The sequence below is a fragment of the Macrobrachium nipponense genome, chromosome 13 (assembly GCF_015104395.2).
Source record: "Macrobrachium nipponense isolate FS-2020 chromosome 13, ASM1510439v2, whole genome shotgun sequence".
Lineage (NCBI taxonomy): Eukaryota > Metazoa > Arthropoda > Malacostraca > Decapoda > Palaemonidae > Macrobrachium > Macrobrachium nipponense.
Genome location: NC_087206.1, coordinates 67,703,828 through 67,725,300, shown reverse-complemented (window position 1 = coordinate 67,725,300; position 21,473 = coordinate 67,703,828).

Here is a 21,473-nt window from a genome sequence, read left to right as displayed (position 1 = left end):
TATATATAGATATATAAATTGTATATATATATATATATATATATATATATATAGATATATATATATTATATATATATATATATATATATATATCTATAAATAGTAATGCACCTTAAGTATAACGAAATGGATATAAATCGTTTAAATCCCTATGTGCGAAATTCATGATCATCATATCTCACGAATAGGTGCAGTAAACAAGTAATCAATTACCTCCCCAATCTCCTATGTGCATACAGTTTTTATCGCTAGTAGGTAGTACGCTAAACAAGTGCGATACTCAGTGTTTTCAACGAAGGATTTTCAGTTTCAGAATTATCGCTTTCATTTAATTTGCTATGTACAAAGGTGATGTCCAGAGTTTCAAAAATATATCTTTGGAGCTCACGTTTCATAGACAATGAATCTTTTAATATAATATATATCTGCATCTCTGCAAAACTCGTAAAGATCAAGTGGCAACCATAATTATGCGGACTAAGTATTCTATCTTCCCAGATCGCCAATCCATTATCATGCATATGAGTTCATTGTTTTATCCCGTTCGATACTTTATAGTGACCATATATACAGCAGGATGGCCCATAGATGAAGAAAACATGAGTGGCCGCAAACTGCGTGATTATATATCGAATTTTTTCCCCCAGAAAACTGCTATTTTCAGAAGAAGAAACTGAAGTTGAAATTTGTGAAACTCAGGACGACAATGAATTAGTGGATTCATATGATTCACATGATTACATATTAAAAGTCTTTTTTCCTAAAGATTACTCATCTTCAGACGAAGCTGAGGATTAAAAAAAAAAGTGAAAATGAGCAAGACAATAGTGTTATATTATGTGACACTTAGCCTCAAAATGTTAATAATGATGCCGAGGAACAGTGCATGATTATATCGTCAGATAGTGACGAACACATCGATTCAGATATTACACATTCAGTGACAGACTCGGATGAAACATTGTTCACAATTAGAAAATTAAATAATTTAGTTTACCGAGGAAGGTGAGAATTTTGTTTTCTTTATTTTCGTATAGAAGGCCAAAAGTAAACAAGCATCGCTTGAAAAACGTAACTAAATGCTTGCGGAAACTTTATGCGGATATAACGGCAACACTGCGGTTGATGTGGATCTAGTATAGTACTAAATCTTCCAGGGGGCCCATGGTTAGCTGAGCTCTCATTCATAGTGAACTATTGGACGAATGTAGAAATGCTGGGCTGAACTTACGTGGAACTGCTTCATTTTTCTTTTATCTTTTACTAAGAACAACAATTTTCTATATATGCATTATACAGTATTGCAAAATTCCATAAACATTCCAAAGACGATGGAGGGCTCACTGTCAGTTTCAAGCACCTTATTGCTAATTTCTTCAGCTTCCTTTTGCTTTTCCCTCCTACTTTTACAATTACGTAAATGGCCTTGTTTGAAAATGTCGTGATATATGAATTGGCAGTTATGATGTTGGTAATTGCTGTATAGCAAAGAAAGATAAAGGAAAGGAAGACGCATCTTCGAGAAGTTCTGCAGCTAGTAGGCATTCGCGCATGTGTTGGAGGTGCCTGTTCTCAACAGGCGCCGAAGTGTCGTAAGAAACGCCGCGACTTCTGATGTAATACTTCGTCGAGAAACTTTTAAATCGTTCCGAGTAAGAGATCATTAGTAAGAGTCACAGATCAGATCAGTGAGAACTCAGCAGCAGAGATCAGAGATCATCCGAGAGAGATAAGAGAAGGAACCGACGAAGGATCAGAGAGGAAAAGTCGCTCGAGAGTTGGTCGAATTCTGGTCAAGTCATCGTCAGGAGTGGACGACCGAGGCATTTCGATGTACAGCAAGACTTCAGAGAAGAAACGTCCTGCTAGAGGTTTTGGGGAGTTCCTGCCCTTCAAGGATCAAGAGTAGACATTATTTTCTGCAATACGGAGGCAAGAAGGCGTCTACAATTAGAGTTCTCCTTTTGTGAAGCCATCGTTTCGAGTTGCTAAACTGGTCGGCAAGTACTTTCATTACCTCACTGTTCCCCCAGTTCATGCAGTGTAAGATTTTACCTTTTTATGTAAATGGGAGACACCATTCTGCATTTATCTTTGTTAGTAAGCTTGTGTTAGTGTTTCTTTCTATATTCGCATCCCCAGTTTCAACTGTTGGTGTGAATTCTTTTTGTTTATAATAATATCGAATCTGAAGCGGACCTCTCTCGGTTCGTAACACTAACAGTGACTTCAGTTACGTACATTGTAAGTTCGGAGTCTGAAAAACTATACCAAGGAGAAACATTGAAATATTGATCAGTAGCAAGAGTTATGACATGATCTGTGAAACCAACCCTGGCCCATCAAAAAAATAAGAAACACGTACACAATTGTTATTCCACAACATTCATGATTTGCCTTATTTAATAGCATGTAAGATGATGAAATTTATTAGGATTAAATACTACATAATGATAGTCTAGAACTCCATTTTAAGATGGTTAATAATGGCACTAAAATTCTATATTTATGTAGGTATTTTATAAGTTTATATTCAGATATCTGAAAAATCTAATTTCAATAAATATTCACCCCATACAATTGCAATTAAAAAAAATTATTTTCCTGAAAACTGGGGAGAGTATCAAGTGGTATTTTAGCATTAAAAAACATGTTTCCTAATATTAAACTCCTATGCATAACAAAAGTATGTGAATTAAAATTTCCAGTTATATCCAGTGCAATAATTCAGATTTAGTGTGAAATCCACTCTTTCCTTCCCCACCCCCTCAAACAGAGAGAGAGAGAGAGAGAGAGAGAGAGAGAGAGAGAGAGAGAGAGAGAGAGAGAGAGAGAGGTGAAAGTTCGACTCACAACGACTTAAAACAGAGAACTGGTTCCACCGAATTCCCGCTCGGTTCTTAAGGGAAAATTCTCGTCCGGACACTATAGGCATTAGGGCCAGTTTTATCCCATCAGTCAACAATCAAATTGACGGTGAGACACAGTTTCCAAGGCTCTCTATAGCAACGTCAGAACACAGAAAAACGTAAAATATGAAAGTAACTAGAATATAATTAACTACACGATGTTTATATCAACGGTGGTATAAAACTGTTTTTTTATTCTGTTATGTGAATAAAACTTATTTTGTTTAAACGTTACCCAAAACCATAGAGAAAACAGAGTAGCAAGTCAAGCCTTCAGATGTTTTTGGCAAAAGGAATACTTTCCAAAAGACTAAAGAGAAAGAAATAGACATGATTTATAGACTAGCGAGATCAGGGTCAGGGCCACGGGATGGATTTACTGGATTGTTGTGATCATATGCGATCTATTCCATACAGTCATATTCAGATGCTGATATCTGTAGGGGCAGATTTTTGTGGGCGAACTCTTCAACTATTGTTCTCAATACACACACACACACACACACACACACACATATATATATATATATATATATATATATATATATATATAATATATATATAATAGATATAGATATAGATAGATAGATAGATAGATAAATATAGATATATATAATGTGTGTGTATGTGAGCACTCGCATGTGAGTCACCTTCCCATGTGTTCATTTCCACAATGCGCTTGAAAATATCTTTTCATGCTCATTTTTGCTTACTCGGAAAGTAAGCCTACAAACTACTTGTTGCTGTTGTTCTTGTTCTTGTTCTTCTTATTGTTCTTGCTGGTGTTGTTCTCGTTGGGTGGGGGTGTAGGAAAGGCCTATGGAAAGCCCTAAAAAGGTCTGAAATAAGGTGTTTGGCGTTGAGTTAAAGATATAGGAATTTTAGTATGGGCTATTTATGATTTATTTGTTAGAATGAAAATGTAAACAAAAAAAATAATGTGCATGGTAAACAGTAGAGAACAATTATTTTTAATAAAACATAGTGTATCTATTTTAATTTTCGTTTGTGAAAGAACGCTCTATCTTACCGTAGATTTTAGCTGGAGGTTGGATCACGCCTTGTTATTGTAATGTAAGCACCGTTATTATTCTGAAGTAGCTTAGGTGCTGTATTCCGTATTTGTCCGTTAAATAACCTCTTCACCTTCAAACTTCCGGGTCTGATTTACCTGATGGAATCGAATCAAGGTATGCTCCCAAGTGATGCCATTGAACATAAGTTCTATTTCCATTCCAATAAAACAATGAAAAAAATACAAGTTTATCTTCTCATATTTAGTATTCGCCAACCTAAACTGTTTACAGTTTAGTCAAGCGGTGAATGATAAAACAAAATAAGTAAAAAAAACGCCCATAAAACTCTTGGCCGCAGCCCATGAAACTCGGCAATGGTCCGGTGGTGGCTAATGTTCTTGGTACCTATTTCACTGCCATAAGCACGATTATGTCTCATTTTAACCTTGAATAAATTAAAATAAAAACTAAAGACGCTAGATGGCTGCAACTTGGTACGTTTGATGACAGGAAGGTGGATGACCAACATAGCAATATTCAGCCATCTAGCCTCAGTAGCTTTTAAGATCTGAGGCCGGACGGACTGACAAAGCCGACGCGATAGTTTTCTTTCACGGAAAACTAAAAATAACTCTTAAAAACCACTTCAACGGCTGTCAACAAAAGCACCCACCCTCCCTGAGCCATCCATCTGAAAAGCTTCAAATGGAATCAAATTGAATTGTCTACATATTGGGCTCCTTTTTTAAAAAGGAAGACGTGAATATTCTCAAATCGCTTGCAAAAAACAAGGATAATATTTATTACCCGTCCAGACAAAGGTAAAAGAGTTGTTATTCTTAGCAAGGATGATTATATTTCTAAGGTGGAAACAATTTTAAATGATAATTCAAAGTTCCAGAAGTTAGGAACTCCTGAATTTTCAACACTGTTTAAAATAGAAGATCGTATTAATCGATTTCTGAAAAGCTTAAGATACAGTGGCATTATCACTGAAAATACGTATCAGTCCCTATACAGCTCAGGGTCATCGTATGGTTCAGTGGACTGCCTTCCGAAGGCCCACAAAGATAATGTTCCTATCCGTCCTATCTTAGCGTCTTATAATAACGCTAATTACAAACTGGCAAAATATCTAGTTCCCATGCTTGCCCCTTTGGCTGAAAATTCTTATAGCCTAAAGAATTCATACGAGTTCAAAAATTCCATTCTTGCTCAGGACTCTGACCTTATGGTAAGCTATGGCGTAGATTCTTTATTTACAAATGTACCAGTACAACAGACCATTGATATCATTTTAAGTAAGCTTTTTCCTACGGATGATTCTCTTTTTCACGTGTTCTGTAAGAACGATTTTAGGAAACTTAGATCTAGCAGTGCGGGACACCGCTTTTGTTTTTAATGGTTGTTCTTATTCGCAAATTGATGGTATGGCTATGGGCTCTCCTCTTGGACCCATCTTTGCCTGTATCTTCATGTGCTCGCTGGAAGAGCAAATGCTTGATTCTTGTCCCCTTAGTTACCAACCACTAATTTATAAACGGTATGTTGACGACACGTTTGCACTCTTTAGAAGTCGGTTTGACGCCGAGAGGTTTTCAACTTTCACCAACTCATTTCACTCTAACATCAGATTCACCATTGAACACGAAACCAACAATCAGTTGCATTTTTTAGATATTTAAATTACACGCTCGTCTCAAGGCTTCCCAACTTCCGTTTTTAGAAAAAAAAGCATTCCCACTGTCCTTGGTTACAAGTTTTTATTTTAGTTTTTTAGTTTTTGTTCTCTTGATTTTAAGATTAATGCCTTATTAACCATGCTTCACCGAGCCTTTGCTGTCTTCCAGTTGGCAAGCTTTTCACAATGAAGTCGCGTTCTTGCAAAAATATTTTAACAGCAACTGCTTTCCCACCCAGTTGTTCTTTAAGCATGTCTCCAAATTTTTTAATAATATTTTTGTTCCACGTCATCCTACTCCTCACATTCCTAAATTACTTTTCTATGCCACCCTTCCTTTTATTCACGATACAACTTTATATAAGGAACTCCATGCTTTAATATCTGGTCATCTCTCTGCCATGAAAACCAAAATTATACCCACAAACCCACTGAATATCGGTAGCCTTTTCAGCTTCAAGGACCGTTTGGATCCATTGATGACCCTCATGTGTTATTTACTTAAGGTCCGATCGACAGTCATAGAGCTGTCAGCTATAGAACTGGCACTAAGCTTTCGAATCCCGAATTTTCCAACATAAGGGATCATACCGATAAATGTAGGTATTCTATTCAGTACAAGGACTTTAACGTTTTGGGCAGAGCTTCCAATCATAAGGTTTTAACAATTAACGAATCATTGTTTATTAAAAATCTGATCCCCTCTCTGAACACCCATGCTACGTCTACACATCTTTACCTCTCGTGAACTTTTTACGTTTTTTGTTATTCCTTCCTCTTCACACTCAACGGTTGGTCCTTATTTGTATTTTTAACTGCGATTGTTTTATTGTACCTTACATTGCGTATTTTAATATTGTGGCTTAATTTTATAAAACTAATTAGATATTGTTACTTTGTAGCTTGAAAATGAGGCCTGCTGGTCGGCTTCGAAACTTTGCAACTTAATAAATATGAGTTCCTTGACCTGTTGGTGTGCTTCCCCTGCCTTCATTTATAGTTGGGTTTAGAGGAACCTCCGCCTGTTGAATTATATATATAATATATATATATATATATATATATATATATATATATATATATATATATATATATATATATATAATAGAGAGAGAGAGAGAGAGAAGAGAGAGAGAGAGAGAGAGAGAGAGAGAGAGAAAGGAATCAAGAGGTCATCAATGGCGCGATTAGCATCTATACTTATATATCACATGTGTATTATACGGCTGCGAGCAAGTGCTTCCAGCTGTTGCCAAAAGTAAGAATTCCGTAGAGTCTACCGCGTTGCCCTCACCACAGACCGCGGCTTTGGTGCCATCTGCCACCGATGGTGCCACGCATGCGCTGCCAGTGGCACTCGGATACTTTCCCGATAGAGCCTTCAGTTACCTCGGCGAGGGCGGTCGGATAGGATGTATAGCTACTCTTCATTACACGTACCTGTGAACAGTTCCTGGTTTTTGAAGATTTTCGTGACGGAAATAATAAAGGTGTCTTTTTATTTTTTTTCAATTCTTTGTCACTGGATCTTGCTGTTATTCATTAAGCAAGTGACGCTTTTAATGCTGGTATCTTCATTTTTAATGTGTGACGCGCATTTCCGTACACGAATGGTTACGGAGCTGCAAGATTGTAGCATGACTAAAAAAAAAAATCATTCGTTCTTTGATTGCATACATTTAACAATCATCGTTCACTTAACCAAATAGTTCGTTCGTGGATTTTACATTTAACAATTATTGTTCACCTAACTATATAGTTCGTTCGTGGATTGAACATTTAACAATCATCATTCACTTAACTAGATAGTTCGTTCGTTATTGTATATTTAACAATCATTGTTCACTTAACTATATAGTTCGTTCTGTGATTGTACATTTAACAATTATATAGTAATACGTGACAAATAAGGTATTAACAGCAGTAGTTAGAATCGGTGAGTTCTCATAGTGTAAAACATTCATGCTATTGAAGGAGTTTCCTTCCTCATTCTTCATAAGTAAATACAGTTTTCCTCTCTGGAAAAATTTAAAGGCAGGAACATAACATTTATCTGACTGAATAAAATTTCACCTGGCCGTCATGATAAATCTATTATTATCACAGGCTGCAGCGTGACTGATGAAAGTATTCATGTAACGTCAGTAATATTATCATATCACATAATATTTAGTTATATGAAAAATGTAGGACGTTGCTTCCCAAGTCGTTGAAATATGCATTTCTGAAGGATGATAATTATCAAAGAGTCCTATATATAACCTTTTTAGAGATAGTATACAAAGTAAATAAATGAGAAATTACACTTAACGCAAAGATATACAATTAACATTTAGTAGGAGCGTAACGGCCTGTTGAGAGAGAGAGAGAGAGAGAGAGAGAGAGAGAGAGAGAGAGAGAGAGAGAGAGAGAGGTTAATTAAGTATACCTTAGTTTAACCAGACCACTGAGCTGATTAACAGCTCTCCTAGGGCTGGCCCGAAGGATTAGATATTTTTACGTGGCTAGGAACCAATTGGTCACCTAGCAACGGGACCTACAGCTTATTGTGAGATCCGAACCACATTCTATCGAGAAATGAATTTCTATCACCAGAAATAAATTCCTCTGATTCCGCGTTGGCTGAGCCGAGAATCGAACTTCGGACCACCGGAGTGGCAGCCGAGCGCGAAAACCACTCGTATAACGAGGAACTGAGAGAGAGAGAGAGAAGGTATGTTTTTTTTTGTAAAGTGAATTCCATCGAGTCACCTTTCTAGAAACGACAACATACCCAGTTATATATATATATATAGTATATATATATATATATCTACTATATATATATATATATATGTGTGTATATATATATATATATATATATATATATATATATATATATATAACTGGGTATGTTGTCGTTTCTAGAAAACTTCAATTTAAGGAGGAACAGAATAGACAGAAGACGTGGTAATATTCCAGACATTATTATTTCCTTAAAAAAACAAGGGAATACATTGCTTTTCCCATCATCAGGGTCACTTATCTATAAAAAGATACAAAAAAGAGAAACAGTAAGAACTAAACTGATTGACTAAATCTAAAAACATTGCAATACTTTAAAATACATAACACAAAGTAAAAAAGGAACATAAAATACACAACATAAAGTAAAAAAGGAACATAAAAATTAAGTTAACTGCAAATAAAAGAGCAATGACAAGTTAAGAGAGATTACGTAAAACGCAGAAATATACTGAGAGCGAAAAATAAAAACATTAATATTAAGAGTAAAAAAAAAATAATGATACTGTAGTACATAATATTGGAGAACCTACTGTTCATGTCGTAGTTAAATGACAACTGTGCGAGTTAGAAAATTGCAAATGAAATGGGCAGAAGTGGTGTGGGTAAAAGAGAGAGAGAGAGAGAGAGAGAGAGGAGGGAGAAAATAAAACAAACAAACAAGCAAATTATGCAATGAACAAAGGAACAGAACTGGTTTGGTTATTGAGTGCTGGAGATTGTTGTTTAATATGGAGGGACTCTAAAAAGGGAAGTGAATGGCTGTTTTTTGTTTGTCCAAGTATTTCAAAATCGCTGTATGTGATGGTGACAGAATATGGCATGAAGTCTAACTGCACTTTTTTCTTTTTTGCTGAAAGGTAAGCATGTACGATATCTAACACCCCCATGAGATTCGATGCGCACCTCAAAATTACATTTTGGGCAATTAAACTTATAAACAGTGCACCGTTCCCAAAAAGATAGTGTATGTTCCACTACCATTCACTAATAATTCTGGCCCACTCAAACGTAAATTATTGTCATTCTTGAGCCATCTATACCCTTATGTAGAGTTCAGATTTATTTTCAATAACCCGCTAACAACTGGAGGACTGTTTCACTTTAAAGACACCCTCCCGGAGTTGATGCGTACCTCCACTATTCATAAGTTTAATTGCCCCAAATATAATTTTGGGACTTAAGTGGGATGTTCCAAACGCCTACTTGAGGTGCGCATCGACTCTCATACGGGTGTTAGCCATCATACAGGCTTACCTTTAAGCAAAAAAGAAAATAGCGCAATTAGACTTCATGCCATATTCTGTCACCATCACATACAGTACAGCGATTTTGAAATACTAGGACAAACAAAAAACAGCCATTCACTTCCTTTTTAGAGTCCCTCCATATTAAACAACAATCTCCAACACTCAATAACCAAACCAGTTCTGTTCCTTTGTTCACTGCATAATTTGCATGTTTGTTTGTTTGTTTTATTCTCCCTCCTTCTCTCTCTCTCTCTCTCTCTCTCTGTCTCTCTTTTACCCACACCACTTCTGCCCATTTTATTTGCAATTTTCCAACTCGCACAGTTGTCATTTAACTACGACATGAACAGTAGGTTCTCCAATATTTTGTACTACAGTATCATTATTTTTTTTTTACTCTGAATATTCATGTCTTTATTTTTCGCTCTCAGTATATTTCTGCGTTTTACGTAATCTCTCTTAACTTGTCATTGCTCTTTTATTTGCAGTTAACTTAGATTTTATGTTCTTTTTTTATGTTGTGTATTTTATGTTCCTTTTTTACTTTGTGTTATGTATTTTACAGTATTGCAATGTTTTTAGATTTAGTCAATCAGTTTAGTTCTTACTGTTTCTCTTTTTTGTATCTTTTTATAGAGAAGTGACCCTGATGATGGGAAAAGCAATGTATTCCCGAATGCTCGGCTGTGCCCTTTTTTTTATTTTAAGAAAATAATAATGTCTGGAATATTACCACGTCTTCTGGCTATCCTGTTCCTCCTTATATATATATATATATATATATATATATATATATATATATATATAGATATATATATATATATATATTATATATATATATATATATATATATATTATTACGTTTATTGCCCTACGTCTAACCAACATTTATTCATTTTTATTTAGTTCTAAAAGAGCAGCTATTTTTCCCCTAACATCAGCTGATTTTTTAGGAGGGAGAACGCAGGCAGAAAGGAATTTCCATTAGGAGCGGGGGAATAAAGACTCCTGTAAGCCAGTTCTTTTCCTCCGAGTCAAGTAACTATTCCACATTTTCCAATTCGAACTCCTAATTCTCAAATGAACATACCTTTGTTCCTTTTCCTTGCCTTGTGGCCGCATGCCACCTTTTGTGATCATCCCAGACAAACTAAGTCTTTATTGAATATTTCATTTAAACACTAGAGTTCATCCCCCCAGTGTGTTAGATAAAAGTGAATAACTGTAAGTTTGTGCAAGAAGTCTTTATTTTATTCTGTGTCTAATCTGGGAACTCTTCCAGATCTTTGCCGAGTCACTTGTCCATGTCTCATCACTTGCAAGTGCTTCCTTAACGCAAGATAACTATGAGTAATTTTGGAAATCAGTATTGACGTTAATCTGATTATGGCCGTCTTTTCCCCATTGTGAGAGATAGGATTAGTCCACGTTCGGAAAAGTTGCATTTACTTTTCCCAGGCCATTCAACGGCCTCTTGTAAATACATAATGTAGATTAATTGGCTGGTTTTTAATGGCGACCTTTTTAGAGTAAAAATAACCAGATCAATCCTTTGTAAGGTAAGTTAGAAGCAAGTTATGCTGCATTTTTCCCTCTAATATTTTCCATTTACGTATTTGGGATCTCAAGGCCACCAGTACGTAAGGATATATATATATATATATATATAATATATATATATATATATATATATATATATATATATATATATTTATATATATATATATATATATATATATATATATATATATATATATATATATATATATATATATATATATATATATATATATAGGCATCTCGTAGCCACTGGAAGACGTAATCTACTAGGCTTCTTCAATGTAATATCTTCATTTGGGAGACGGAAGTCACCTAACGTGTTATGAAGTCATCTTTTCAAAATTACGTAAAACAATTACGTAAGACATTTCAATTTCCCCTACCTTTTAGCCGATATTGAAATATGAAAAAAAAAAATTAACAAGTGGACATTTCACAGGAGGTGGCGGAAAAAATAAATATTCATTCTAAAATTGGAAATATTTCTTAAAAAGACGAGTTGGGGGCTGGCTAAAAAATTATTACTTTTCTAACGTCTGATTGATGTAGAGATGATATTTTTCGATCAGAAACGACCAAAAAATTAACAAAGTCAATGACAGTAACAATATCTCAGGTTTATTGAGACGCCAACGAATTATCCCTTTTGATTTGATGGCGACGGTTTACTTTATTGACTTACTTCGCTTGTTAATAGACCACGATAATTCCTCGTTGGACGAGTGGTTTTCGCGCTCGGCTACCAATCCGGTGGTCCGAAGTTCGATTCTCGGCTCGGCCAACGCGGAATCAGAGGAATTAATTTCTGGTGACAGAAATTCATTTCTCGATATAATGTGGTTCGGATCCGACAATAAGCTGTAGGTCCTGTTGTTAGGTGACCAATTGGTTCCTAGCCACGTAAAAATATCTAATCCTTGGGGCCAGCCCTAGAAGAGCTGTTCATCAGCTCAGTGGTCTGGTTAAAATAAGATAGACTTAACTTAATAGACCACGATGTCGTATTGATTCGACTGGTCGGCAGATAAATATGCCCGATGTCCAAGGTAAAAACGACTTGAAGAGCAGCTGAAAATATAAATCGGATTAAAAAAGTCAAGAGCTTCATCTGAACACGGAAGGTCTTCACTCATCAGCCGAGTCATCTATTGAGCTTCTTCCTGGAGTGATGTATGTTGCCCTGAGCTGAAATAAAGGATATTATTTTTTTTTTTTTTTTTTTTTTTTTTTTTTTTTTTTTGCTCTATCACAGTCCTCCAATTCGACTGGGTGGTATTTATAGTGTGGGGTTCCGGGTTTGCAGTCCTGGCCTCCTTAGGAGTCCATCCCACTCTTCCTTACTATGTGTGCCGTTTCTAGGATCACACTCTTCTGCATGAGTCCTGGAGCTACTTCGGCCTCTAGTTTTTCTAGATTCCTTTTCAGGGATCCTTGGGATCGTGTGCTAGTGCTCCTATGATTATGGGTACGATTTCCACTGGCATATCCCATATCCTTCTTATTTCTATTTTCAGATCTTGATACTTATCCAATTTTTCCCCTCTCTTTCTCTTCAACTCTGGTGTCCCATGGTATTGCGACATCAATGAGTGATACTTTCTTCTGACCTTGTCAATCAACGTCACGTCTGGTCTGTTTGCACGTATCACCCTATCCGTTCTGATACCATAGTCCCAGAGGATCTTTGCCTGATAGTTTTCTATCACTCCTTCAGGTTGGTGCTCGTACCACTTATTACTGCAAGGTAGCTGATGTTTCTTGCACAGGCTCCAGTGGAGGGCTTTTGCTACTGAATCATGCCTCTTTTTGTACTGGTTCTGTGCAAGTGCCGGGCATTCACTTGCTATGTGGTTTATGGTTTCACTTTTCGTATTGCACTTCCTACATATGGGGGAGAGATGTTATTTCCGTCTATCGTACTTTGAACATATCTTGTTCTTAGGGCCTGATCTTGTGCCGCTGTTATCATTCCTTCAGTTTCCTTCTTTAGCTCTCCCCTCTGTAGCCATTGCCAATTGTCATCGCTGGCTAGTTCTTTAGTCTGTCTCATGTATTGTCCATGCATTGGTTTGTTGTGCCAGTCCTCTGTTCTTTCTGTCTTTCTCCTGTCTCTGTATATTTCTGGGTCTTCGTCTGCTTTTATTAGTCCTTCTTCCCATGCACTCTTTAGCCATTATTATTATTATTATTATTATTATTATTATTATTATTATTATTATTATTATTTATTAATCAACTTTACTAGTGATCCATTCAGGTAGCCTTGAAGACGGAGCATGTGAAACTGCATTCACCACTATTGAAAAATGGTCTCTGGTAAATCTCCTATTTCTTGCTCTCCAATTAAAATCAGTAAGGCAGTCATCACTGCATATCGATAGATCAGTTGCTGTAAATGTGCCTTTTTGAACGTGAAGATGCGTCGCCCCCAAAATTCTCTCTTTGTTTGATGGAACACAGGCAGTTAGGTTCCTCTTTGATAGGTGATGATGCCGCCCCAAAAGAGGGTTTTTCACTGCCCACATCTCCCAGAATAACAAAATGGACGTGGTAGATGTCGGTTGAGAGATTTAAATTCATCAGTGTGTGAAGACCTCACCAGGTGGTAGATAGATAAAGCATGCTGTATTTTTTCTTTGCAAATGGATCTGCACACCTATCTGCTGTAAACCAGACTTAATACTTATTGGGTTTTGTGCGGTGCCATTACTGACGTACAAAACTACACCCCCTGGGTTTCCTATATTTATGTTGTAAGTGGAAGGATAGGCCGTACACTCGTACTCTCATGAACTAGGACAGTTATTATTTATTATTTACCAGTCATGGTCTCCTGAAAATTAACTAGAATAGCGTTATGTATTTACACAAATAAACATAATTAATAAAGCTTTGATAATGATAGAAATACCCATAATTTTTAAGTAAACGAAACAAACACTGAAAAGAGAAATAAATGATCAGTAAGAAGGATTTAGACATAGAATAAGAAAAACTATCTTCAATTACTTTTAACCCAACTTATGCAATTCCTCTCACATAAAGTATTCTGAAAAAAAAAAAATCTCTAACGTCTTCCCAAGGGCGAGGATCCTCTGATTTTTTGATGAAGGTAGAAAAGGCATCCTCCCTAAAAATGCCATACCATTCTTGGCCCGACATTGTAGACTTTTTTCTTACTAATTCTCTTTTTTATATTTCTTTTTTTATTTTGACGATTTTCCGCGTCAGTCAGTGTGGCTTTTGAGAGAGAGAGAGAGAGAGAGAGAGAGAGAGAGAGAGAGAGAGAGAGAGGAACATAAGACTCAATGCTTACGTCAAGCCAGATATGTAATTTTATTGCCCCCTCTTATATAAATCAGTTTTCTCTCATTCATATGGTTTTAATTTCGATATTTGTTATGCTTTTAAATTTGCATTTTCTGTCATGGGAGTAAGAGTGAGGATACCAAGAGTTCAAACGTAATAAAAGTTATTTCCATATTTATTCGGTAATTATTATATTTACTTAAGTAATCATCTTCTCATTTTCATTGCTACCTGGACTACGTGTAAGGAAAGTTTGAAACCCTTTTTCACTCAGGTATTTGTTGATATAGATACCACGCTCGCGGGTGTATGTTTGCAAAGGTAATTTATATCCCAGAACTCTCTCTCTCTCTCTCTCTCATATTGGGATACGTCATCATTTGTCTCCCCCTTTGACAAGACTGAATGAGAAGCATTTCATCTTGTCAATTTTCTCACATCGACATTTTCCCCAGGTTCTCTTCCTAACTGTCTAAGAGGCCCCTTGTGCCTACTCTGCAGGTATCGTTTTGGTAAGTGCTCCATCGAGATTTAAGAATGACTATCTCTTCTCATAACCAGTGTAAGTGTTAGCAGATGCCGCATGAAAGTTAGGTATTTTTTGAAGGCCTCATATATTTATGATAGTGATAAAAATCGATGCAACCTGGTTCAGGTCATTCGTCGTTCATGAAGTAGAATACCGTTTTCCTCGTGTGGATGTCTGCTTCTACCAGCGAAGTACTTATCTCTTGTAGATAAAATGGTTCGTGGTGGCCTGTTCCTCTTTCCCAATATGATAATTTATGAGTCGGACCATCGACGGACGGTCTCTTGTTTTGTCAACTTTTCCCAAGTTTTATTTAAACAGATATTTCACATTCTCAAATGATTCCTTGTCTCCTTTTTCCTGCTGAGAGCAACCACATTTGCTGAACTAGAGGACCGATACGCAGTAAATATTCTTTGCTGTCTATAATTCAAGGCTTCTAAGGATTGTCAAATCAATCAACTCAGGATTATAATCCACAATAAGCCATGTAATTGGGTCTAAACTAATCTATCATCCTTTGTGCCGGGACTGGAGCAACATCCCTCTATAATTGTTAATTGCTGTCGGAGCGAGTTTTGAATCCTATATCCACAATAGCAAACACATAATTAACTCTGTTGCGAGTAATGTTAGCTGGGAAGTTGGTAAATCATTATTACACAAATGCTAACAACGTGCAGAGAGAGAGAGAGAGAGAGAGAGAGAGAGAGAGAGAGAGAGAGCTCCTTACGGATATCTGATTATTGACAGCAACCTGATAAGGAATTATATATGTAAATGTGTGTGTGGTGTGTATCAAATAATGCACCTGAAAGGCATTATGGCTGGGGAACCTCACCTGAGAGAGAGAGAGAGAGAGAGAGAGAGACGGGGGGAGGGGTGGGTGGGTTCCCTTCTAAGGTGATTATCATTTACAGATGTGTAAGTATACTTTGGTACTCAAGAAATACCTCTGAATCTGCAACTCATCAATGATATTTCATCTTTGGATGAAGAGAGAGAGAGAGAGAGAGAGAGAGAGAGAGAGAGAGAGAGAGAGAGAGAGAGAGAGAGAGAAAATTGCGGTTGTGGCGGAGAAAGGAGGAGGAAAACAGATTTTTAAAAAATACATAGATGATGGTCGTGATTACTTCTTCACAAAATCTTTCCATATTGACTTCAACCACTGTTGGGTATCTGTAGGGGTTCCTTTCAGTCCCGCAAGTAGGTAGGTATTAAAAAAACCGTTTAATTAATTTTGAGAATATCGCACAGTAACTTAGATTTAATATGGTCCTAGAATAGATGAGGGAGACAAATATTACGAAGCTTTGTCGAGTCAGGGCTTGAGTTACGATAACCTAGTTTGTTATCCTCTTCATTTCTGGGTATTTAAGAAATTGGATAATAAACTTTCCCTCTTCAACTGTCATGCAGTCAGTATGAAGACTAAAAGAAAGAGAGAGAGAGAGAGAGAGAGAGAGAGAGAGAGAGAGAGAGAGAGAGAGAGAGAGAGAGAGGAGTTAAATACCTTTCTTTCATCTATAAATCAATACAATATCTCTCTCTTTTCAGACCAAGTCACGAATTTTTGACATGCAATTTTTCTTCCGGGATTCGGAATGGGTAAATACATTTCTCAAACTTTTCAAATAGATGTGTCTGACTGAGGAAGATGGAAACTGAATGTCGGATTATTTGAGGAAAGAATTTTCGTATGGACCATCATTTTTCTCTCTCCTTCAGCGGGTGTTTTTGTTTTTCTTTCTTTTTTTTGCTTCAGATACGTTCAGCTCATTTTTGTTCGTGTAATATGGTGATATTACTGATGGACTTGACAGTGGTGATAGGTATGTTTTCTTCACTGTCATTCATACAACTTCCTTAAACAAAGTTACTCCGTTGGGGGCGGGTAGGTGGGGTGGGGGAGGGGGCTGTTGCCGTAATCGCCGCATTTTTGCAGTGTGCCCCCGGGCACCAGCTGCAACCCCTTTCGTTCTTTTTACTGTACCCCCTTTCATGTTCCCTTTCCTCCATTTTACTGACATTATGCCCCAAGGTCTATTTTTAAATGAAATATGTATTTCGAGAGTTTTTTTTGTAAAATTCCTTAAAACTTTATGGATGTGGTAGAGAAGATACTTCGCGTATGCGCTTTAAATCTGAAGCGATAAGTATGGATATTCCCTATTTTTATCCTCTACTCAAACATATATATCAAGAACAGAATTTTCCTTGCGAGAGCAATAAATAAACTCCTTTAAACAACTTATAAGGTCTTTTATAACGTGTAGTTACGGCAAGGGTACCTACTACTCCCTATAAGTGAATCTATCTCGATTCGCTCGTCTAAAGTTTGCGTGCCTTAAGACTTAACAACCAAAACTATTCCGTACGGCTTCTGTTTATTATCTTGTTAAAAATAAGTTTTTCCCCCTCACGGATATTTGTAAACAATATATTCCTAACTTAATGTAGTCTTCGTAATTAATACTCATACTAGTACTACTCATGCTAACAACAAGGATCAGATAAAAAGGACACGTTGATGTATTCTCAGTTATAAGTGGAAACACAAATTAATTAACAGAAACATTGCCTCCAAATTCAGTACACCAATAAATTCAAATGTGCTAAAATCTTCGGTCAAATGGAGCGTTGTTTCACCAACGAAATTTAAAATAAATATGTTATTTTTTATTAGAAATAATTTTGATGTACTGTTTAACATGCATATTATTTATTATTTACATTTTCATTCTAATAAATGAATCATAAATATCTTACGCTAAAATTCCTGTATCTTTAACTCATCTTGAAACACCTTTTTCAGACCTTTTTAGGTTTTTCAACAGACATATCCTAACCCCCAACAAGAACAACAACAAACTAGTTTGTGGGGTTACTCCCCGAGTAGGCGGAAAAAACAAAATTCAGAAAATATTTTATTAATGCTAAACTCTTGTTTTAATTCTTCATAAAAAATGCAAACAATTAAAAATGAATGATTATCTGTTCAACCTCACTGGGTTCTAAACATCATGCAGTGCTCTAGATATTATAAATCTTCCTAGGATATCGTCAAAACTGAATCTATCTTATCTATTATATGCCTTCGGTTTTCCTGACGATAGGATTTAGGAAATATATTCGGGACTTGCAGCAAGAAGTTTTGGATTTAATATCTTTATTGGCTCAAGCGAATATTGAACCGCTGCACCCGCGCGTGCTGGCAGGATAAGACGTTGTCTTACTTCAAATCTAAGGATATTGCTTGTTTGCTGGAATTCACCCTGTAAATGCACGACCAGAAGAGGCCATTTACCAAAGAGGTTTGTTCGAAAGTAAAGGGCAGATGTTATAGCGTTTGAACACGCGTGCACATACGAACAATTATGCTTAAAGTACATATAAACATCTGACTATGTAAGTGTCCTCTCAGTTAATGAAAATATAAATACTTATTGAAACGGTCTTTTAGAACTTTCATGGGTTCATAATCTCCTGGCTCTGCTCACACATTTTGTTTTAGTATTTTATATGAAGAAAAAAAAAACTACTTGAAATGCTTATCTAAAAGATGAGCTCACGGTTGGTTGAGTAAGCTGGTGAGAATTTCCTTATAATGGCAGAAGTCAGACCTAATGCATGACATACTAGATTATACCACCATGATGGTTATAGGGGTTACCAATTATCAACAGAATCATTACCGCTGCACAGTCGAAAATGGCTGTTAAGTTTTACTATTAAATTCAGGTATATCACGTAACCCACGTATTCAGTCATTTATTGTCGAACGGACAAATACATTTCAGATAACATCTGTTATCTCTAGTTCATAAAACTGAATCAAAATACGCAGAAATAAAAATTATACTTTAATTTTATCATTAGATTGTCGCACTGATTAGGGCGGCCACGTGGCCACTTCCAATCTCTTCCAGAGAGGGAATTCGATTTTTTTTTTCTTTTTTTGCTCAAAATAGAGGAGCTGACGCCGATTATTGATAGGACGACGGCATTTTAATACGGTGGGGAAGTAAGGGTCTCAGATATTTGTAATAATTCAATTTTTCTCATAAACAACAGAATCCAGTCAACTGGAATATGTAGAGTACCATTTTACTAGAATAACACTGCCTTACATGTAAATACCTTAACTTAATACAATGTCAATACATGTTTATAATCTCAATAATCTCAACTGAAGATCAGTTTCACCCACACTGAAAATTCCTTTGTCCAGATTAGAGCCACGTAGATGCACTACAGCCAACAAAAAAAGTAAGCATTCATGTGTTGTCATTGAGAAGTATGAAACGATTCTGTTGGCACATAAAACTATGAATGACTAACATTAATTGTTTATTCATTTTAGCTTATTAAATTTATAAATAAAATGGAACACTTTCTTGACTTATCTTCGTCTATAACCTGGCAGGTTGGCAATTCTGACAGCACCGCGTCCAAGGAATGTAAACAATACCACCAAAGAAGTAAGTATTTCGTCTTATCATGGAGAAATATACTACAACGATTGTCAGGACAGTTTAAAAGTGTAAGAAGCAAATGTTTATTATCTATTATTCCTATCAGTTTGGATAATATTTAAAGTGGTAGATTGACATGGATTCCTTCTTTGAGAATGGAGTAGGTTGGCAATTTCAGCTGCGATCTCTCCAAGGAGGGAAAATAGCTCTTTTAACTCTTTTAACTTTGACGTGCTAATAGCTATAGTAGATTCACATCAACCGTGTTTCTAATGTGTAGGCCGGTCCTTTTTTTTTATATTTTATTTATTTACGTGCCTCGAGATTTCCAGACTTTATACCCTTCTGGAATAAATATATCGGTATCTTTACTTCCCTTTTCACGAGATTATGAGGACACATTTTGCTTCCCGGCACGTGAAAGATTCATTATTTTCGTTTCATGAAAAAGAAAGAGAACCTGATTTCCTTTCCTTCTAGATTGAAGTTATCATAACATCGTGAGTTAATACGCTTTTTTCTTGAGGAGAGAACGCGCTCGCGCAGTGCCTTCAGTGAGAGCAGAAGTTGACAACTTAATAACCGCTGAATTTATTCGATATTTTTATACATTTGTTTTACTTTGCTTCCATTGTAAGAATACATCATTTTGTCATTATTAGACACCCAGTAGGTCGTCATCACGGAAGCTTGTGTGTGAAATGAGCCCACACGATCGTGGCTTTAACTTGAGTCAAGAGGAGATGAAGGGAAAATAATAAATGATAATTTAATGATATAGTGAAGATCGTCGTGAAGTAGTCCCGAATTAAAAGAAGGTACCGTTCCATTCTTACGTCTTATTTTGCAGCTTATTTATATGTATATGGAGAATCTCTCTCTCTCTCTCTCTCTCTCTCTCTCTCTCTCTCTCTCTCTCTCTCTCTCTCTATATATATATATATATATATATATATATATATATATATATATTATATAATGCGTGTTTGTACATATAAATAAGATGCAAAATAAGAACTTATTACAATAACGTACGTTTGCACACACACTCACACACACACACTATTAGCACGTGCGTTCTTTTCAAAGAAAGGAACTTGATGTGCAAGAGTAGAGAAACTAAAAAAAAAAAAAATTGTCGAGCAGTCATTCAAGCCTCAAGATAGAACATCCCTAAACGTTTCCGTGCCTTTGCCTGATGCTTGACTCGGAACACAACTGACGAAATAGCAGTAATCATTAGAGGCTTCCATTAGAGGATACTTCTCAGTTGGCTCTTCATTGCACTCATTCAGAAAATTGGGCAATTACATTTTGAAATCCAAGGTCGACAATGTTGCTATACGGCAGAAATAGCTTAGCTCGTTTCAAAATCTATATAATCAGGCAAGAGAGGAGATTAATGTTCTTTTCAGACGTACGTGATAGGCTGCACGCACGTGCGTACTCGTACACACACACACACAGATATATATATATATATATATATATATATATATATATATATATATATATATATATATATATACGTGTGTATATATATATATATATATGTATATATATATATATATATATATATATATATATATATATCTGTGTGTGTGTGTGTGTGTGTGTGTGTGTGTGTGTGTGTGGGACTGTGTGTGTGCGTATGTCAGTGAGTGGAGCTGATAAATAAACAGATGTATATATGACCTGACAAAAAAATAACAGAGAGAGAGAGAGAGAGAGAGAGAGAGAGAGAGAGAGAGAGAGAATCTATTTATTTAACGTTTATTTCTAAAATAATCTAAATATACATCACGTGCTTCAAAGATCAGTCTCAAGTCTCTTCTATTGGATGACAAATTAGTCTGCTAAAGATATTCATGTGTACTTTGTACTACATTCAGTACTGAATATATTAAACTGAAACGGTCCACGTTAAACAATCGTAAATCTGGGTAAACTATAACATTGA